Here is a 19,102-nt window from a genome sequence, read left to right on the forward strand (position 1 = left end):
TAAAGTTCATTAATTGGAGAAAAAACACAAACCAGGTACCCACACACACACTTGACAAGAAAGCAATTTTAAGACCTCACTCCCTTCAATTAGTCAAAACCATCTAAAACCTGGGACAATTAATTCTGAGCAGTTTGTAAACATGTTTATACAATACAGAAAACTATAGTGGGTCCAGAACATACAAGCGATTGTACACTTGCTACTAAAAATCCATCATAAGAAGGATGACTGATTCCCATTTGTGGCCAGCTGCTCTTCATCAAGTTGTTGAAGCAAGAGGAAGTTGCATGGGCATGTGAATAACACAACGCAAACATTTCCCCTCACTCATGAGATTGAAAGCTTCATTGATATCTTCGAGTGGCAGGTTATGTGTAATGTAGTCGTCAATGTGGATTTGCTGCACATAGTAATTTTGGATTTTTACATGCTTTACTCATAGAACCATAAAGAAGACTTTCACATTGTTATGGTCATTATACATGAACTGATATCAACCGCGGAGGTTTTCATATCCGTTATTTCTTAAGGCTACACACTCATGGTTAACACATCATCGAAAGCCTTGTCAGAATAAATAAATTAAGCAAGTTTTCATTTCCTTTCTGTTTTCTTAGCTCACCCTCTTTTTTTCCCTCTTTTTTCTTGAGGCTACACACTCATGGCTATATGTATTTGTAATGTGTTTGTTATTTTCTTTTTATAGAAAACTCAAAAATTTTATTAATGGAATCTGGAAAAAAAAAGGGCAACAAGATGGATGAGGTATCCACCCTGAAACACTAAAAAACAGAATTGACTCTAAATAAAATGACACAATCAAACGAAAACAGATAATGTGTTTATTAATAAAAGGAAGTTAAATAACTTGAGAGAAAAACTTCGAGTACAATAAATCTTATATGCCTCGATTGCTCGAAAAGATTAAGTTGATAAATATAACTTAAGAATCCAAGAACTATCATAGATTAACATGTACACTTCAAAAGTTTTATAACATGTTTCCAAATCTACGCCAAAGGAACTTGAGCCTTGATAACCCAAATTCCATAATAAATGAACTTGAGCCTCGATAACCCAAATTATTCCATAATAAATGAACTTGAGCCATGATAACCCAAATTCAATAATATTTATGGGCTGCATAATCTATACCTGATTCATGATTTGGATCACATAATTATGTTTTACATAAGAAACATAAACCACAGGAAAAATATTTCTAACAATGAAAAGCAAATTTATCATGGTTATATTACCTTTTTCATGTACATGTCGACTAATGAAGGGAGGTCAATTTAGGTCTCCATCCTCCAAATAAAGATCCTTTTAGTGTTCTTCCAGTTAGCAGTAATCCGTAGTGTGCAGTTACTACTGGATTTACTTTTGGTACACCAAGTGTAACAGTCAAACCCCATCCCTAAAGAGAAGACGCCAAAGAGAATGAAGCCAAGTGCACTAATATAAAATTTTATTATTCAAAATATAAAACTGAGATTATTTTCAAAATTACATCGCAACATGACTCCAATGCAGTTGTTATCATTCCAGTATCATCAATGCACTCAAAGGAGTAGTCTGCCCCTCCATCCGCAATACGCTTAACAACCTGAACAAACAAAGCAAACAAACAATTTCAGGGCAAACTACTTCTTTCTCAAAAATGACGGAGTAGTTGAAAACGTAGGCAAATTTTCTTTAATTTTATCTAGTTCATTATTCATATCTATTTAATTATATTGACTAGGTTATCAATAAGACTGTAAACAAATAACATCAGCCAATCCTTATTTGCTGTTAAAACTGTCTTTATTCCTATGATTGTCCATGGAAGGGAAATAATTATCACCGTGGTTTGATCGGATAAATACCTGCTGAATACATTCATTACATTCATTTGGATTGATAAAATCTGTAATTCCAAAAGCTTTTGCTGTGCAGCCGAAATAGACACATTATTAAACAAGGGATTTCAAATTTGTTAGATTCATACAAATCCAAACTTACAAAAGTAAACATCTTTTACCTTTTTCACCTTTTTCAGGATTGGTGTCTACACCAATTATTCTGGATGCTCCCCTGAACTTAGCACCTTGTGCTACCTATCATACAAGAAAGGGTTACAGTTTACAATAATCATAAGGTGGCCGTGTGGCAGAAAATCACGGGTGAGAAAGCTGTTACAAGTCTAAGCACTTACAGAAAGGCCTACAGTCCCAAGACCGAATATCACCACAGTTGACCCTTTTGATACATCAGCAACATTCCAAGTTGCACCCAGACCTAGCATTGTACTTCTGTTCGTTAGATCTACTATTCCTTAACCAATAAATCTCTTCATGTCAATTCAGGCCCAAAAAGATAAGTGGAATTAGATTTCATGCTTTTAGCAACACTGGTTAAGACAGAAAAGTCCGTGGTTTCACTTAAGCTAGTTTGTAAATCTTCTAAAGAGGCTCTCTGCTGTCCTATTTACCAGGACACAACAACGCTTGGCATCCATATTTCCCCATTTGGAATAATCAGTTCTATCATTAGTAATTTTCTGTTCAGATTGTTACATGTCAACTGTATGATTTTGGCTAGTGCATACCCAACACCAGCTAAAAATTTCCTGAGATAGAGGGTATAATAAGGAAAATATTCTGAACTAAGAGTTGCCTGCAGCTACTCCACAGCTCAATATTCTCCAGAGGCACATCTGAGTTCACTTTGACAGCACATCCAGAGTGCACCATGATATATTCACTGAAGCTTGAAACAGCACAATAATGATAAACTGGCCTCCCTTTTATAAAGAAGCGTGTCTTCTGATCACTATGCATTAACCCTCTCCTTTCCAATCCCAATGCTTGGCATATATTGCTTTTACCTGATTTACACTGCTTGCATGCACTACATTCTCCCGTGAATACTGTAAGCACATGATCTCCCTCACTGAATTCAGTTACCTCGTCCCCCACATTCTCAACAATCCTGCCAAATTTGATAAAGTCAATATTTTATAGAAAGCTGAGTTAACAGCATACACAATCCCACTGCAAGCTTGTTCACTAAGAAGATAATGCTCGTTGAAATGTTTTCTTCACTTCCTTTTTTCTATAGACAAGTGAAATTTTTCCTCACGTCTGAACTACATATTTATTCCATAAGAGAAGAATATCCGCTATAACCATAAATTAGCTTAAAAAATAAGAAAAGAAAAAAGGTGCTGATGTTACCCAGATGCTTCATGGCCAAATATCCGAGGAAATATTGTTTGCAACAACAAACAATTTGCTAAGAAAGTTCAGATCAACTTATCTAGAAGTAACTCGATTAAATGTGGATTGGTGAATAGATATTCAACTCCTGAAAAGGACTATGTTGAACATACTTAAATAAACCGACCTTTGAAGTCTGGACTATTCAAGGAAATACTCAAGTAAGAAAACTATGACTATAGCATGTGAAAATACATCCTATTCCCCCACAGGGCTCTGGTAGGAAATATTTTGATTGATGTTTTAGCTGAAGAAAGGTCAAGAATCATTTGTTGTCATTTTTTCTTTACAGAGCAACATCAAAAAAGAAATTGCCTCTTATCTATGCTTCACCAATTTAAATGACTTACTCCATCTGATAATTATTTTATTCATAGAGTCTTGCTCTCAAAGTAACATTTCAACAACCCAAAACCAGCAAGCAAATCTTCTGATGCTGACACATGCTATTACCCGACTTCCTAAAAATTCAAAAATCTTCCAATTTGGTTTCTCTAGTCATTCTTTTTTTTTTTTTTTGAAAATGGTTTCTCTAGTCATTCTATTTTCCACAACAATGTGGTTTCAGTTCACCTAAAATAATTAGTACATTGTTCCCTCTTATAATACTTCTCTAGGAAACCTTTATTTTTTCTGTAGGCACAAAACTTATTTGTTTTTTTTTTTTTTTTGAAATGCAGAAGACTTATTTGTTAAAGTTATAGCATGCCGATATATATTGATCAATGACCTACAGCTCTTCAAGATACTTGTTAGGATCCAATACACGATCCGTAAATAAGTCAACTATAGTCCTTTGTGACTTGTCAAATCTCAAACTCTAATCTAACGCAATCCTCTACAGATCTTTCTAAAAATTACCCAGATAAGTGAACATCTAAAAAGTAGACATCCATAAAGAAATGGGAAAAGAAAAGCTAGTGAATTTAATCCTTAAATGAAGCTCAATCAAGTAATTAAGAAACAAACATTTGCATAAACAGAAGTAACTAAAAAAGAGAGAAAGACCTGAGATTCCCAGGCGGTGAGGTCACTGCGGCAAAGGGAGGTTGAGACGACTTTAACCTAGATCTCCATGGGTTGAGGGGGACCCACCTCCACTTCTTCTATCACCAGAGGCTCAGAAGCTCCCCATGCCACCGCGGCTTAACAAACAAACCAACAAAGAGGGATTCAAAACATTTACAAATGCACCAACGTTTTTAAAATGAACGAAATGAGATTCAAACATGTCTTCACATTTCAGATTCTGGGAAATTCTTGTATATTATACCTTTGCAGGTGATGACTTGGGGTTGCTTTCCGGAAGGCGATGACATTTGCTGGAAGTTTTTGTCCTCTCGAATACAACGCAACGACGAAACAAGCGGTAGCTGGTAGCTGTGATGATGGCAAGAGCAGCAGCGGGGGCTGGTAGGATGGTTGATTGGTAGAGGAGAGAAACGTTAGACGAGATGGTCTGTTTAGCTAGTTCATTTAAATTTTTAATTTGACTTAAAATGTAATTTTATGTAAAATTTTGTATTGTAATAAAAAAATTAGATATGATTTTTTAAAAAAATTTTTATTATAAAAAATTTAAAATTTAAAATTAAATTAATAAAATAAATAAAATCTGCCATTCATTCACCCCCGAACTCCTCGAGTTCATTCATTCATTCATTCATTCCCGAACTCTCGAGTTTGATACTAGAGCCCTGTGAAAAAAACAAGCCAAAGATGTCAAGTCTGTCAAATAAATCTAACAGAAAGCATTCATTCATTCCCGAACTCCTCGAGCTCATTCAATCATTCATTCATTCCCGAACTCTCGAGTTTGATACTGGAGACCTGAGGAAAAAACATACTAAAGATGTCAAGTCTGTCAAATAAATCTAACAAAAAAACAAGCCAAACTGATCATTCATTCATTCATTCCTGAACTCTCGAGTTTGATACTGGAGCCCTCTGTCATTCATTCATTCCCGAACTCCTCGAGTACATTAACTCATTCATTCCTGAACTCTCGAGTTTGCACTGGAGCCCTATGGAAAAAACAAGCCAAAGATGTCAAGTCTGTCAAATAAATCTAACAGAAAAAACAAGCCAGACTGATCATTCATTCATTCATTCATTCCTGAAATCTCGAGTTTGATACTGGAGCCATCTGCCATTTATTCATTCCTAAACTCCTCGAGTTAATTCATTCATTCATTCATTTACTCATTCCCGAACTCTCGAGTTTGATACTTGAGCCCTGTGGAAAAAACAAGCCAAAGATGTCAAGTCTATCAAATAAATCTAACAGAAAGAATTCACTCATTCCCGAACTCCTTGAGTTCATTCATTCATTCATTCATTCCCGAACTCTCGAGTTTGATACTGGAGCCCTGTAGAAAAAACAAGCCAAAGATGTTAAGTCTGTCAAATAAATGTAACAGAAAAAATAAGTCAAACTGATCGTTCATTCATTTATCCATTCATTTCATTTATTCATTCATTCCTGAACTCTTGAGTTTGGTACTAGAGCCCTCTGCCATTCATTCATTCCCGAACTCCTCGAGTTCGTTCATTCATTCATTCATTCCCGAACTCTCGAGTTTGATACTGGAGCCCTGCGGAAAAAACAAGCCAAAAATGTCAAGTCTGTCAATAAATCTAAAAGAAAAAGCAAGCCAAACTGATCATTCATTCACTCACTCATTCATTCATTCATTCCTGAGCTCTCGGGTTTGATACTGGAGCTCTCTGTCATTCATTTATTCCCGAACTCTTCGAGTTCATTCAATCATTCATTCATTCATTCATTCCCGAACTCTCGAGATTGCCACATGAGCCCTGTGGAAAAAAGAAGCCAAAGATGTCAACTCTGTCAAATAAATCAAATAGGAAAAACAAGCTAAACTGATCATTTATTCATTGATTCATTTCATTCATTCATTCATTCCCGAACTCTCGAGTTTGATACAAGAGACCTCTGTCATTCATTCATTCCCGTACTCCTCAAGTTCATTCATTCATTCATTCATTCCCGAACTCTCGAGTTTGATACAGGAGCACTGTAGATAAAACAAGCCAAAAATATCAAGTCTGTCAAATAAATCTAACAGAAAGAATTCATTCATTCCCGAACTCCTCGAGTTCATTCAATCATTAATTAATTCATTCATTCCCGAACTCTCGAGTTTGATATTGGAGACCAGTGGAAAAAACAAGCCAGAGATGTCAAGTCTGTCAAATAAATCTAACAAAAAAAAACAATCCAAACTGATCATTTATTCATTCATTCATTCATTCCCGAACTCTCGAGTTTGATACTGGAGCCCTCTGCCATTCATTCATTCCCGAACTCCTAGAGTTCATTCACACATTCATTCCCGAACTCTCAAGTTTCACATTGGAGTCCGGTTGAAAGAACAAGCCAAAGATGTCAAGTCTGTCAAATAAATCAAAGAGGAAAAACAAGTCAAACTGATCATTTATTCATTCATTCAATCATTCATTTCATTCATTAATACATTCCCGAACCCTCGAGTTTGATACTGGAGCCCTCTGCCATTCATTCATTCCCGAACTCCTCGAGTTCATTCACTCATTCATTCCAAACTCTGGAGTTTGACCCTGGAGCCCTGTGGAAAAAACAAGCCAAAGATGTCAAGTCTGTCAAATAAATCTAACAGAAAGAATTCATTCATTCCCGAACTCTCGAATTTGATACTGGAGCCCTGTGCAAAAAACAAGCCGAAGATGTCCAGTCTGTCAAATAAATCTAACAGAAAGAATTCATTTATTCCTGAACTCCTCGACTTCATTCAATCATTCATTCATTCATTCATTGCTGAACTATCGAGTCTGATACTGGAGACCTGCAGAAAAAAAAAGCCAAAGATGTCAAGTCTGTCAAATAAATCTGACAAAAAAAACAAGCCAAACTGATCATTCATTCAATCATTGATTCATTCATTTCATTCATTAATTCATTCCCGAACACTCGAGTTTGATACTGGAGCCCTCTGCCATTCATTCATTCCCGAACTTCTCGAGTTCATTCACTCATTCATTCCCGAACTCTCGAGTTTGACTCTGCAGCCCTGTGGAAAAAACAAGCCAAAGATGTCAAGTCTGTCAAATAAATCAAACAGGAAAAACAAGCCAAGCAGATCATTCATTCATTCATTCTTTCTTTCTTTTCATCCATTCATTCATTCCCGAACTCTCGAGTTTCATACAGGAGCCCTCTACCATTCATTCATTCCCGAACTCCTCGAGTTCATTCATTCATTCATTTATTCATTCATTCCCAAACTCTCGAGTTTGATACTGGAGCCCTGTGAAAAAAACAAGCCAAATAAGTTAAGTCTGTCAAATAAATCTAACAGAAATAAGTCATTCCTTCTTGAACTCCTCGAGTTCATTCATTCATTCCCGAACTCTCAAGTTTGATACTGGAGCCCTGTGTAAAAAACAAGCCAAAGATGTCAAGTATGTCAAATAAATCAAACAGGAAAAACAAGCCAAACTGATCATTCATTCATTCATTCATTCCCGAACTCTTGAGTTTGATACAGGAGCCCTGTGGAAAAAACAAGCCAAAGATGTCAAGTCTGTCAAATAAATCTAACAGAAAGAATTCATTCATTCCCGAACTCCTTGAGTTCATTCAATCATTCAATCATTCATTCATTCCTGAACTCTCGAGTTTGATACTGGAGACCTATGGAAAAGTCAAGCCAAAGATGTCAAGTCTGTCAAATAAATCTAACAAAGAAAAAGAAGCTAAACTGATCATTCATTCATTCATTCATTCATTTACTCATTCATTTCATTCATTCATTCATTTATTCGCGAACTCTCGAGTTTGATACTGGAGCCCTCTTCCTTTCATTCATTCCTGAACTCCTCGAGTTCATTCACTCTTTCATTCCCGAACTCTCGGGTTTGACACTGGAGCCCTGTGGAAAGAACAAGTCAAAGATGTCAAGTCTGTCAAATAATCAAACAAGAAAAACAAGTCAAACTGATCATTTATTCATTCATTCATTCATTCATTTCAATCATTCAATCATTCACGAACACTCGAGTTTGATACTGGAGCCCTCTGCCATTCATTCATTCCTGAACTCCTCGAGTTTATTCACTCATTCATTCCGAACTCTGGAGTTTGACACTGGAGCCCTGTGGAAAAAACAAGCCAAAGATGTCAATTCTGTCAAATAAAGCTAATAGGAAGACTTCATTCATTCCCGAACTCACGAGTCTGATACTGGAGCCCCGTGCAAAAAACAAGCCGAAGATGTCAAGTCTGTTAAATAAATCTAACAGAAAGAATTCATTTATTCCTGAACTCCTCGACTTTATTCAATTATTCATTCATTCATTGCCGAACTATCGAGTTTGATACTGGAGACCTGTGCAAAAAACAAGCCAAAGATGTCAAGTCTGTCAAATAAATTTGACAAATAAAACAAGCCAAACTGATCATTCATTCAATCATTCATTCATTCATTTCATTCATTAATTCATTCTCGAACTCTCGAGTTTGATACAGGATCCCTCTACCATTCATTCATTCCCGAACTCCTCGAGTTCATTCATTCATTCATTTATTCATTCATTCGCGAACTCTCGAGTTTGATACTAGAGCCCTGTGAAAAAAACAAGCCAAAGATGTTAAGTATGTCAAATAAATCTAACAGAAAGAAGTCATTTTTTCCCGAACTCCTCGAGTTCATTCGTTCATTCATTCATTCCCGAACTCTCGAGTTTGATACTAGAGCCCTGTGGAAAAAACAAGCTAAAGATGTCAAGTTTGTCAAATAAATCAAACAGGAAAAACAAGCCAAACTAATCATTCATTCATTGATTCATTGATTCATTTCATTCATTCCCGAACACTCGAGTTTGATACAGGAGACCTCTGCCATACATTCATTCCCAAACTCCTCGAGTTCATTCAATCATTCATTCATTCATTCATTCCTGAACTCTCGAGTTTGATACTAGAGACCTGTGGAAAAAACAAGCCAAAGATGTCAAGTCTGTCAAATAAATCTAACAAAAATAAGAAGCCAAACTGATCATTCATTCATTCATTCATTCATTTCATTCATTCATTCATTTATTCGCGAGCTCTCGAGTTTGATACTGGAGCCCTCTTCGATTCATTCATTCCTGAACTCCTCGAATTCATTTCCGAACTCTCGAGTTTGACACTGGAGCCCTGTGGAAAAAACAAGCCAAAGATTTCAAGTCTGTCAAATAATCAAATAGGAAGAACAAACCAAACTGATCATTTCTTCATTGATTCATTTCATTCATTCATTCATTACTGAACTCTCGAGTTTGATACTGGAGCCCTCTGCCATTCATTCATTCCTGAACTCCTCGAGTTCATTGACTCATTCATTCCGAACTCTGGAGTTTGACACTGGAGCCCTGTGGAAAAAATAAGCCAAAGATGTCAAGTCTGTCAAACAAATCTAACAGAAAGAATTCCTTTATTCCCGAACTCCTCGACTTCATTCAATCATTCATTCATTCATTCATTGCCGAACTATCGAGTTTGATACTGGAGACCTGTGGAAAAAACAAGCCAAAGATGTCAAGTCTGTCAAATAAATCTGACAAAAAAAACAAGCCAAACTGATCATTCATTCAATCATTCATTCATTCAATCATTCATTCATTAATTAATTAATTCCCGAACTCTCGAGTTTGATACTGGAGCCCTCTGCAATTCATTAATTCCTGAACTCCTTGAGTTCATTCACTCATTCATTCCCGAACTCTCGAGTTTGACACTGGAGCCCTGTGGAAAAAACATGCCAAAGATGTCAAGTCTATCAAATAAATGAAACAGGAAAAACAAGCCAAACTGATCATGCATTCATTTATTCATTCTTTCTTTTCATCCATTCATTCATTCCCGAACTCTCGAGTTTCATACAGGAGCCCTCTGCCATTTATTCATTCCCGAACACCTCGAGTTCATTCATTCATTTTATTCATTCATTCCCGAACACTCGAGTTTCATACAGGAGACCACTGTCATTCATTCATTCTGAAACTCCTCGAGTTCATTCATTCATTAATTCATTCCCGAACTTTCGAGTTTGATACAGGAGCCCTGTGGAAAAAATAAGCCAAAGATGTCAAGTCTGTCAAATAAATCTAACAGAAAGAATTCATTCATTCCCGAACTCCTCGAGTTCATTCAATCATTCATTCATTCATTCCCGAACTCTCGAGTTTGATACTGGAGACCTGTGTCAAAAACAAGCCAAAGATGTCAAGTCTGTCAAATAAATCTTACAAAAAAAATGCCAAACTGATCATTCATTCATTCATTCATTTATTCATTCATTTCATTAATTCATTCATTTATTCGCGAACTCTCGAGTTTGACACTGGAACCCTCTTCCTTTCATTCATTCCCGAACTCTCGAGTCTGATACTGGAGCCCTGTAGAAAAAACAAGCCAAAGATGTCAAGTCAGTTTGATACTGGAACCCTCTACCATTCATTCATTCCCGAGAACTCTCGAGTTTGATACTGGAGACCTGTGTCAAAAACAAGCCAAAGATGTCAAGTCTGTCAAATAATCAAACAGGAAAAACAAGCCAAACTGATCATTTATTCAATCATTTCATTCATTCATTCATTCACGAACTCCCGAGTTTGATACTGGAACCCTCTACCATTCATTCATTCCCGAACTCCTCGAGTTCATTCACCCATTCATTCCGAACTCTGGAGTTTGACACTGGAGCCCGGTGGAAAAAACAAGCCAAAGATGTCAATTCTGTCAAATAAATCTAATAGAACGACTTCATTCATTCCCGAACTCTCGAGTCTGATACTGGAGCCCTGTGCCAAAAACAAGCCGAAGATGTCAAGTCTGTTAAATAAATCTAACAGAAAGAATTCATTTATTCCTGAACTCCTTGACTTTCGAAGATGTCAAGTCTGTTCAATAAATCTAACAGAAAGAATTCATTTATTCCTGAACTCCTTGACTTTCGAAGATGTCAAGTCTGTTCAATAAATCTAACAGAAAGAATTCATTTATTCCTGAACTCCTTGACTTTCGAAGATGTCAAGTCTGTTCAATAAATCTAACAGAAAGAATTCATTTATTCCTGAACTCCTTGACTTTCGAAGATGTCAAGTCTGTTCAATAAATCTAACAGAAAGAATTCATTTATTCCTGAACTCCTTGACTTTCGAAGATGTCAAGTCTGTTCAATAAATCTAACAGAAAGAATTCATTTATTCCTGAACTCCTTGACTTTCGAAGATGTCAAGTCTGTTCAATAAATCTAACAGAAAGAATTCATTTATTCCTGAACTCCTTGACTTTCGAAGATGTCAAGTCTGTTCAATAAATCTAACAGAAAGAATTCATTTATTCCTGAACTCCTTGACTTTCGAAGATGTCAAGTCTGTTCAATAAATCTAACAGAAAGAATTCATTTATTCCTGAACTCCTTGACTTTCGAAGATGTCAAGTCTGTTCAATAAATCTAACAGAAAGAATTCATTTATTCCTGAACTCCTTGACTTTCGAAGATGTCAAGTCTGTTCAATAAATCTAACAGAAAGAATTCATTTATTCCTGAACTCCTTGACTTTCGAAGATGTCAAGTCTGTTCAATAAATCTAACAGAAAGAATTCATTTATTCCTGAACTCCTTGACTTTCGAAGATGTCAAGTCTGTTCAATAAATCTAACAGAAAGAATTCATTTATTCCTGAACTCCTTGACTTTATTCAATCATTCATTCATTCATTCCCGAACTCTCGAGTTTGATACTGGAGACCTGTGGAAAAAACAAGCCAAAGATGTCAAGTCTGTCAAATAAATCTTACAAAAATAATGCCAAACTGATCATTCATTCATTCATTTATTCATTCATTTCATTCATTCATTCATTTATTCATTCATTTCATTCATTCATTCCCGAACTCTCGAGTCTGATACTGGAGCCCTCTACCATTCATTCATTCCCGAACTCTCGAGTCTGATACTGGAGCCCTCTACCATTCATTCATTCCCGAACTCTCGAGTCTGATACTGGAGCCCTCTACCATTCATTCATTCCCGAACTCTCGAGTCTGATACTGGAGCCCTCTACCATTCATTCATTCCCGAACTCTCGAGTCTGATACTGGAGCCCTCTACCATTCATTCATTCCCGAACTCTCGAGTCTGATACTGGAGCCCTCTACCATTCATTCATTCCCGAACTCCTCGAGTTAATTCACTCATTCATTCCGAACTCTGGAGTTTGACACTGCAGCTCGGTGGAAAAACAAGCCAAAGATGTCAAGTCTGTCAAATGAATCAACCAGGAAAAACAAGCCAAACTGACCATTCATTAATTGATTCATTGATTCATTTCATTCATTCATTCATTCCCGAACACTCTAGTTTGATACAGGAGACCTCTGCAATTCATTCATTCCCAAACTCCTCGAGTTTATTCAATCATTCATTCATTCATTCATTCCCGAACTCTCGAGGTTGATACTGGAGACCTGTGGACAAAACAAGCCAAAGATGTCAAGTCTGTCAAATAAATCTAACAAAAAAAAGAAACCAAACTGATCATTCATTCAATCATTCATTCATTCATTTCATTGATTAATTCATTTCCGAACTCTCGAGTTTGATACTGGAGCCCTCTGCAATTCATTAATTCCTGAACTCCTTGAGTTCATTCACTCATTCATTCCCGAACTCTCGAGCTTGACACTGAAGCCCTGTGGAAAAAACATGCCAAAGATGTCAAGTCTATCAAATAAATGAAACAGGAAAAACAAGCCAAACTGATCATTCATTCATTCATTCATTCTTTCTTTTCATCCATTCATTCATTCCCGAACACTCGAGTTTCATACAGGAGCCCTCTGTCATTCATTCATTCTGAAACTCCTCGAGTTCATTCATTCATTTCATTCATTCATTCCCGAACTTTCGAGTTTGATACAGGAGCCCTGTGGAAAAAATAAGCCAAAGATGTCATGTCTGTCAAATAAATCTAACAGAAAGAATTCATTCATTCCCGAACTCTCGAGTTTGATACTGGAGACCTGTGTCAAAAACAAGCCAAAGATGTCAAGTCTGTCAAATAAATCTTACAAAAAAAATGCCAAACTGATCATTCATTCATTTATTCATTCATTTATTCATTTCATTTCATTCATTCATTCATTTATTCAAGAACTCTCGAGTTTGACACTGGAACCCTCTTCCTTTCATTCATTCCCGAACTGAGACTGATCATTCATTCATTCATTCCCGAACTCTCGAGTTTGATACTGGAGACCTGTGGAAAAAACAAGCCAAAGATGTCAAGTCTGTCCAATAAATCTTACAAAAAAAATGCCAAACTGATCATTCATTCATTTATTCATTCATTCTCGAACTCTCGAGTTTGATACTGGAGACCTGTGGAAAAAACAAGCCAAAGATGTCAAGTCTGTCCAATAAATCTTACAAAAAAAATGCCAAACTGATCATTCATTCATTTATTCATTCATTCTCGAACTCTCGAGTTTGATACTGGAGACCTGTGGAAAAAACAAGCCAAAGATGTCAAGTCTGTCCAATAAATCTTACAAAAAAAATGCCAAACTGATCATTCATTCATTTATTCATTCATTCTCGAACTCTCGAGTTTGATACTGGAGACCTGTGGAAAAAACAAGCCAAAGATGTCAAGTCTGTCCAATAAATCTTACAAAAAAAATGCCAAACTGATCATTCATTCATTCATTCCCGAACTCCTCGAGTTCATTCATTCATTCATTTATTCATTCATTCTCGAACTCTCGAGTTTGATAATGGAGCCCTGTGAAAAAAACAAGCCAAAAATGTTAAGTCTGTCAAATAAATCTCACAGAAAGAAGTCATTTATTCCTGAACTCCTTGACTTTATTCAATCATTCATTCATTGCCGAACTATCGAGTTGGATACTAGAGACCTGTGGAAAAAACAAGCCAAGGATGTCAAGTCTGTCAAATAAATCTAACAGAAAGACTTCATTCATTCCCGAACTCTCGAGTCTGATACTGTAGCCCTATGCAAAAAACAAGCCGAAGATGTCAAGTCTGTTAAATCCTGAACTCCTTGACTTTATTCAATCATTCATTCATTGCCGAACTATCGAGTTGGATACTAGAGACCTGTGGAAAAAACAAGCCAAGGATGTCAAGTCTGTCAAATAAATCTAACAGAAAGACTTCATTCATTCCCGAACTCTCGAGTCTGATACTGTAGCCCTATGCAAAAAACAAGCCGAAGATGTCAAGTCTGTTAAATCCTGAACTCCTTGACTTTATTCAATCATTCATTCATTGCCGAACTATCGAGTTGGATACTAGAGACCTGTGGAAAAAACAAGCCAAGGATGTCAAGTCTGTCAAATAAATCTAACAGAAAGACTTCATTCATTCCCGAACTCTCGAGTCTGATACTGTAGCCCTATGCAAAAAACAAGCCGAAGATGTCAAGTCTGTTAAATCCTGAACTCCTTGACTTTATTCAATCATTCATTCATTGCCGAACTATCGAGTTTGATACTAGAGACCTGTGGAAAAAACAAGCCAAAGATGTCAAGTCTGTCAAATAAATCTGACAAAAAAAACAAGCCAAACTGATCATTCATTCAATCATTCATTCATTCATTTCATTCATTCATTCATTCCCGAACACTCAAGTTTCATACAGGAGCCCTCTGCCATTTATTCATTCCCGAACTCCTCGAGTTCATTCATTTATTTCATTCATTCATTCCCGAACACTCGAGTTTGATACAGGAGACCTCTGTCATTCATTCATTCTGAAACTCCTCGAGTTCATTCATTCATTCATTCATTCCCGAACTTTCGAGTTTGATACAGGAGCCCTGTGGAAAAAATAAGCCAAAGATGTCAAGTCTGTCAATAATCAAACAGGAAAAACAAGCCAAACTGATCATTCATTCATTCATTCCCGAACTTTCGAGTTTGATACAGGAGCCCTGTGGAAAAAATAAGCCAAAGATGTCAAGTCTGTCAATAATCAAACAGGAAAAACAAGCCAAACTGATCATTCATTCATTCATTCATTCATTTATTCATTCATTTCATTCATTTATTCATTTATTCGCGAAATCTCGAGTTTGACATTGGAACCCTCTTCCTTTCATTCATTCCCGAACTGCTCGAGTTCATTCACTTATTCATTTCCGAACTCTCAAGTTTGACACTGGAGCCCTGTGAAAAAAACAAGCCAAAGATGTCAAGTCTGTCAATAATCAAACAGGAAAAACAAGCCAAACTGATCATTTATTCATTCATTTCATTCATTCATTCATTCACGAACTCTCGAGTTTGATACTGGAGCCCTCTACCATTCATTCATTCCCGAACTCCTCGAGTTCATTCACTCATTCATTCCGAACTCTGGAGTTTGACACTGGAGCCCGGTGGAAAAAACAAGCCAAAGATGTCAATTCTGTCAAATAAATCTAACAGAAAGACTTCATTCATTCCCGAACTCTCGAGTCTGATATTGGAGCCCTGTGCAAAAAACAAGCCGAAAATGTCAAGTCTGTTAAATAAATCTAACAGAAAGAATTCATTTATTCCTGAACTCCTTGACTATATTCAATCATTCATTCATTGCCGAACTATCGAGTTTGATACTAGAGACCTGTGGAAAAAACAAGCCAAAGATGTCAAGTCTGTCAAATAAATCTGACAAAAAAAACAAGCCAAACTGATCATTCATTCATTCATTCATTCATTCATTTCATTCATTAATTTATTCCCGAACTCTCGAGTTTGATACAGGAGCCCTCTGCCATTCATTCATTCCCGAACTCCTCGAGTTCATTCATTTATTCATTCATTCTCGAACTCTCGAGTTTGATAATGGAACCCTGTGAAAAAAACAAGCCAAAAATATTAAGTCTGTCAAATAAATCTAACAGAAAGAAGTCATTTATTCCTGAACTCCTTGACTTTATTCAATCATTCATTCATTCATTTCATTCATTAATTCATTCCCGAACTCTCGAGTTTGATACAGGAGCCCTCTGCCATTCATTCATTCCCGAACTCCTCAAGTTCATTCATTCATTCATTTATTCATTCATTCATTTATTCATTCATTCTCGAATTCTCGAGTTTGATAATGGAGCCCTGTGAAAAAAACAAGCTAAAAATGTTAAGTCTGTCAAATAAATCTAACAGAAAGAAGTCATTCTTTCCCGAACTCCTCGAATTCATTCATTCCCGAACTCTCGAGGTTGATACTGGAGCCCTGTGGAAAAAACTAGCCAAAGATCTCAAGTCTGTCAAATGAATCAAACAGGAAAAACAAGCCAAACTGACCATTCATTAATTGATTCATTGATTCATTTCATTCATTCATTCATTCCCGAACACTCTAGTTTGCTACAGGAGACCTCTGCAATTCATTCATTTCCAAACTCCTCGAGTTTATTCAATCATTCATTCATTCATTCATTCCCAAACTCTCGAGTTTGATATTGGAGACCTGTGGAAAAAACAAGCCAAAGATCTCAAGTCTGTCAAATAAATCTAACAAAAAAAAGAAGCCAAACTGATCATTCATTCATTCATTCATTCATTTCATTCATTCATTCATTTATTCGCGAACTCTCGAGTTTGATACTGGAGCCCTCTTCCAGTCATTAATTCCCGAACTCCTTGAGTTCATTGACTCATTCATTCCTGAACTCTTGAGTTTGACACTGGAGCCCTATGAAAAAAACAAGCCAAAGATGTCAAGTCGGTCAAGTAATCAAACAGGAAGAACAAGCCAAACTGATCATTTATTCATTCATTCATTTCATTCATTCATTCATTCCTGAACTCTCGAGTTTGATACTGGAGCCCTCTGGCATTCATTCATTCCCGAACTCCTCAGGTTCATTCACTCATTCATTCCGAACTCTGGAGTTTGACACTGGAGGCCTGTGGAAAAAACAAGCCAAAGATGTCAAGTTAGTCAAATAAATCTAACAGAAAGAATTCATTCATTCCTGAACTCTCGAGTTTAATACTGGAGCCCTGTGCAAAAAACAAGCCGAAGATGTCAAGTCTGTCAAATAAATCTAACATAAAGAATTTATTTATTCCCGAACTCCTCGACTTCATTCAATCATTCATTCATTCATTTATTGCCGAACTATCGAGTTTGATACTGGAGACCTGTGAAAAAAACAAGCCAAAGATGTCAAGTCTGTCAAATAAATCTGACAAAAAAAATAAGCCAAACTGATCATTCATTCAATCATTCATTCATTCATTTCATTCATTAATTCATTCCCGAACTCTCAAGTTCGATACAGGAGCCCTCTGCCATTCATTCATTCCCGAACTCCTCGAGTTCATTCATTCATTCATTTATTCATTCATTCTTGAACTCTCGAGTTCGATACTGGAGCCCTGTGAAAAAAACAAGCCAAAGAAGTTAAGTCTGTCAAATAAATCTAATAGAAAGAAGTCATTCTTTCCCGAACTCCTCGAGTTCATTCATTCATTCATTCCCGAACTCTCGAGTTTGATACTGGAGCCCTCTAGAAAAAACAAGCCAAAGATGTCAAGTCTGTCAAATAAATCTAGCAGAAAAAACAATCCACACTGATCATTCATTCATTCATTCATTCATTCATTTATTCATTTCATCCATTCATTCATTCCCGAACTATCGAGTTTGATACTGGAGCTCTCTGCCATTCATTCATTCCTGAACTCCTCGAGTTCATTCACTCATTCATTCCCGAACTCTCGAGTCTGACACTGGAGCCCTGTGGAAAAAACAAGCCAAAGATGTCAAGTCTGTCAAATAAATCAAACAGGGAAAACAAGCCAAACTGATCATTCATTCATTCATTCATTCATTCTGTGAAAAAAAACAAGCAAAAGATGTCAAGTCTGTCAAATAAATCAAACAGGAAAAACAAGCCAAACTGATCTTTCATTCATTCATTCATTCCCAAACTCTCGAGTTTGATACTAGAGCCCTGTAAAAAAAACAAGCCAAAGATGTCAAGTCTGTCAAATAAATCTAACAAAAAAAATAAGCCAAACTGATCATCCATTCATTCATTCATTCCCGAACTCTCGAGTTTCATTCATTCATTCATTCATTTCCGAACTCTCGAGTTTAATACTGGAGCCATGTGGAAAGAACAAGCCAAAGATGTCAAGTCTTTCAAATAAATCTAACAGAACTCTCGAGCCAAATTGATCATTCATTCATTCATTCATTCATTTCATTCATTCCTTAACTCCCGAACTCTCGAGTTTGATACTAGAGCCCTCTGCTATTCATTCATTCCCGAACTCCTCGAGTTCATTCATTCCTCATGTATTCTCTGTCAGTTGATACAAACGAATGGTATATTACCCACTTGGGATTAACTCTGGAACACATAAAAAGAATCAACTCAGATCAATCATTTCATCACAAAACCAAGAAATAGCTAAAAGGTTGTAACTTCTCCAAGAAACAAATTCTCTCTGTACTAACCTGAACAACACGGATGAAGGGTGAATGTAGACTTCTTGCCTCTTATGGTCTTGTACTTCCCACTGTGGCTGTATGCCTTTAGAGAAGTTGATGGACATAAATTATTTAGCGCGTTAGCTAAAGAAAAAGGGAGAAAAGGAATGGAAATAAGATGATAAAAGTCGATGCTTAAAAAATAAAAAAATAAAAATCAACGGTTAGATCATGTTTACGCAACTACAGATTATGACAGAATCACTCAATTCTAAATGACACGCATTTGCAAAAAAACCCAGCAGTAATTGCCTTTCTCACTGCCTGCAAGAGTTA

General features: G+C 36.5%; 1 pseudogene; it reads right to left on the reverse strand.

Annotated features, from left to right (window-relative positions):
• Positions 1-80: 80 nt before the first annotated feature.
• Positions 81-2,293, reverse strand: LOC112090674 (annotated as a pseudogene).
• Positions 2,294-19,102: the final 16,809 nt, after the last annotated feature.

The sequence above is a fragment of the Morus notabilis genome, unplaced genomic scaffold (genome assembly GCF_000414095.1).
Source record: "Morus notabilis unplaced genomic scaffold, ASM41409v2 Scaffold562, whole genome shotgun sequence".
Taxonomy (NCBI): domain Eukaryota; kingdom Viridiplantae; phylum Streptophyta; class Magnoliopsida; order Rosales; family Moraceae; genus Morus; species Morus notabilis.